Source organism: Musca autumnalis, unplaced genomic scaffold, assembly GCF_047663935.1.
Source record: "Musca autumnalis isolate F117 unplaced genomic scaffold, ASM4766393v1 scaffold_1, whole genome shotgun sequence".
Lineage (NCBI taxonomy): Eukaryota > Metazoa > Arthropoda > Insecta > Diptera > Muscidae > Musca > Musca autumnalis.
Window position 1 is genome coordinate 313,944,137 of NW_027411644.1, and position 3,936 is coordinate 313,948,072.

The 3,936-nt window shown below is 33.7% G+C and overlaps 1 long non-coding RNA gene across 1 annotated transcript; it reads left to right on the plus strand.

Moving 5' to 3' along the window:
• The first annotated feature begins 3,045 nt into the window (after nucleotides 1-3,045).
• On the plus strand, nucleotides 3,046-3,635 carry LOC141391456 (uncharacterized). The gene is made up of 3 exons (XR_012409659.1): nucleotides 3,046-3,095; nucleotides 3,158-3,234; nucleotides 3,294-3,635. It is a non-coding gene; the product is annotated as an uncharacterized lncRNA (long non-coding RNA).
• Nucleotides 3,636-3,936: the final 301 nt, after the last annotated feature.

Below are 3,936 nucleotides of genomic sequence, written 5' to 3' on the forward strand. Positions count from 1 at the left end.
AAACATATATAACAAAACTTGTGGACATAGGTCCACGTTTTGGTATAGCCCCCATATAACGGTACCCCCCGATTTGCGGTATTTTGACGTTTTTAGATACATTTTTAGACCGATTTAGCTACAATTTGACATTTAGGGTTCTTAAGTATCAATAAACTTATATAACAAAAGTTGTGGACATAGGTCCACGTTTTGGTATAGCCCCCATATAACGGTACCTCCCGATATACGGTATTTTGACGTTTTTAGCTACATTTTCACACCGATTGTGCTATAATTTGACATTTAGGGTTCTTAAGTGTCAATAAACATATATAGCAAAACTTGTGGACATAGGTCCACGTTTTGGTATAGCTCCCATATAACGGTACCCCCAGATTTGCGGTATTTTGACGTTTTTAGCTACATTTTTAGACCGATTTAGCTATAATTTGACATTTAGGGTTCTTAAGTGTCAATAAACTTATATAATAAATTTTGTGGACATAGGTCCACGTTTTGGTATAGCCCCCATATAATGGTAGCCCCCGATTTACGGTATTTTGAAGTTTTTAGCTACATTTTCAGACCGATGTAGCTATAATTTGACATTTAGGGTTCTTAAATGTCAATAAACTTATATAACAAACGTTGTGGACATAGGTATAGGTTTTGGTATAGCCCCCATATAACGGTACCCCCCGATTTACGGTATTTTGACGGTTTTAGCTACATTTTCAGACCGATTGATCTATAATTTGACATTTAGGGTTCTTATGTGTAACTAAACTTATATAACAAAAGTTGTGAACATAGGTCCACGTTTTGGTATAGTCCCCATATAACGGTACCCCCGATTTACGGTATTTTGGCGTTTTTAGCTACATTTTCAGACCGATTTAGCTATCAATTGACATTTAGGGTTCTTAATTGTCAATAAACTTATATAACAAAAGTTGTGGACATAGGTCCACGTTTTGGTATAGCCCCCATATAACGGTACCTCCCGATATACGGTATTTTGACGTTTTTAGCTACATTATCAGACCGATGTAACTATAATTTGACATTTAGGGTTCTTAAGTGTTAATAAACTTACGTATTAGAAGTTGTGGACATAGGTCCACGTTTTGGTATAGCCCCCATATAACGGTACCCCCCGATTTACGGTATTTTGACGGTTTTAGCTACATTTTCAGACAGATTGATCAATAATTTGACATTTAGGGTTCTTAAGTGTAACTAAACTTATATAACTAGTGGACATAGGTCCATGTTTTGGAATAGCCGTCATATAACGTTACCGCCCGATTTCAGGTATTTTGAGAATTTTACCAACAAGTTTTAACCGAATTATCTGTAAACATTTGACATTTGAAATTCTTAGTGGTCACCACACCTCTCCACCAAAAATTGTTAAGAAAGCCCCCATATAACGGTACCTCCCGATTTTCAGTAATTTGATGATTTTAGCTACAATATTAAACCGAACTAGCAGTAATTTGACATTTGAAGTTCTTAGTGGTCAGAACACCTCTCCATCAAAAATTGTCAACATAGGTCCATGTTCGGATATAGCTCCCATATAACGGTACCTCCCAATTTTCAGTAATTTGGCAATTTTAGCTACAATTTTTAACAGAACTAACTGACATTTGAAGGTTGTAGTGGTCACCACAGATCTACATCAACAATTTTCAACATAGCCCCAATATAACGATACTTCCCGATTTTCGGTACTTGGAGGATTTTACTTAAAATGTTTAACCGAACGTAGGTCCATGTTTTGGTGTAGCCCCAAAACAAACCTCCCGATTTTCCGTACCTTAGCTTTATTTTTTGGACGAACATTCTGTAATTTGAAATTTAAAAGTCAACAAAAATTCTGCAACAAAAATTGTTCATTTAACTTCATATTTTCGTATAGCCCAGATACCTCCGAACTAGCTGTTAATGACATTTGAAGTTCCCACGTTATGTACCGATTTTCGATATTTTGAGGATTCTAGCTAAATTTTTTAAACGAATTAGGAGTTATTTGACATTAAAGGCTTCCATCAAAAACTGTCAACATAGGCCCATGTTTTATTATAACCCCTTTATAACAGTACCCCCCAATTTCTAGCCCATCAAAAATTGTCAACATACATAGTTAAATATAGGCACCATAAAAAAGGGCCTCCCGGATGAAGCATTTTATGTACATTATCTGACATTTTAACGTACTCACTTAAAGTTGGGGACAGGAATGAATATTTTATGGTGGAGGGTATGAAAAGTTCGGCACGGCCGAACTTAATGCTTTTTTACTTGTTTAAAGTTGTAAAAACTTATTTAAATATTAGTCGCAGCGCATTCATTTATTCTACAAAAATGTCCGAAGAATTTCACTATAGGTCTCAAAATACACCAAAACTAAAAAACTATCCTAAGGGTAGAAAATTTGACAAAGTAAAAACTCATTTTATTGTTAAAGACGCACTTTTTCCGAATTAGTGCCAGATTGACTAACAAAGCATCGTTTTAGGAAGATTGGTGTCAAAGACAAAATTATTCTGCATCAAATTTTACTATAAGTCGGGGAAGACATGAAATCACTGAATATAATATTTACTAGTAAAATATCAGAATTAATTTTAGTCAAAAACGCAAAATTTTTTGTTGGATTTTTTGCTTGCAATTATTTTGCACTTTTTTGAGTTGACGCATGAAAGTAACATGAAACTTTATCCTACACATACGGTGTCAAAGAATGAAATATTCTACGTCAAATTTTACTATAAATCTTAGAAGAAACTATGTATGTAGATGTAACGGATTTTAAGAAAATTAATGCTATATCTTGTGTATATAAACAAGAATTTTTATGTTGTCCTACTTTTATGTAATTTTAAAAAAAGTTCAATTTTGTTGTACTGTGTAATTGATGTAAAAAATATACAAATTACTATCTCATCTGCCAGTATAATATTTAGCCAATCGTGATCACAACACTATAATTAATATGCTGTTCATTGTACCCATAGTAGATAGTTAAATTAACTTTATTTAAACAAAAATTTCACCATTTTCAGTTGCATTCTAGCCGTACAAAAGTACACATTTAAAAAATGCACGTAAGCGCAACAAAATAATTGTTCATAATTTATATAATAAGAAACTTACTGCTTTGTCACAGATAATTTTGTTGCTAATTGTTATTTTATTTGGTTGCCACCTGACAAATGCTGCTGTACAAGAGTTAAGTCACACAAGGTAAGAAGTAACTCGCTTACAAATGAATTGTGAATGAATAGCAAAATTTATTTCCCCAGAATAGAAAACAGTGGATATTTTCGCGATGAAACTGTGTATTTGGTAGACGACAAAGATTTGCTGATAAAGGGGACATTAGTCCAGTCCTTTGCAAATCAATATGGTGGAAATACAATACGAACTACTCTAGAATATGTAGCGGACCAATTTGGCTATCGAGTTAAATATAAATATGAAACCAAAAACGCGTTAGCAGTTCCTTCATTAAGTATTTCTACATTTAAAACTTTAGGAGGGTAATTAAAAAAGAAAGAAATAATTTTCAAAATAAAAAAGTAATTCATGCTGCCTGCTGCAAAAGCTGGTATCCAGATCCACAACCAAAATGTGTCAAGAATAACAAGTAAAAAGCATTAAGTTCGGCCGGGCCGAACTTTTCATACCCTCCACCATAAAATATTCATTCTGTCCCCAACTTTAAGTGGGTACGTTAAAATGTCAGATAATGTACATAAAATGCTTCATTCGGGAGGCCCTTTTTTATGGTGCCTATATCTAATATGTATGTTGACAATTTTTGGTGGGCTAGAAATTGGGAGGTACTGTTATATAGGGGTTATAATAAAACATGGGCCTATGTTGACAGTTTTTGATGGGAGCCTTTAATGTCAAATAACTCCTAATTCGGTTAAAAAATTTAGC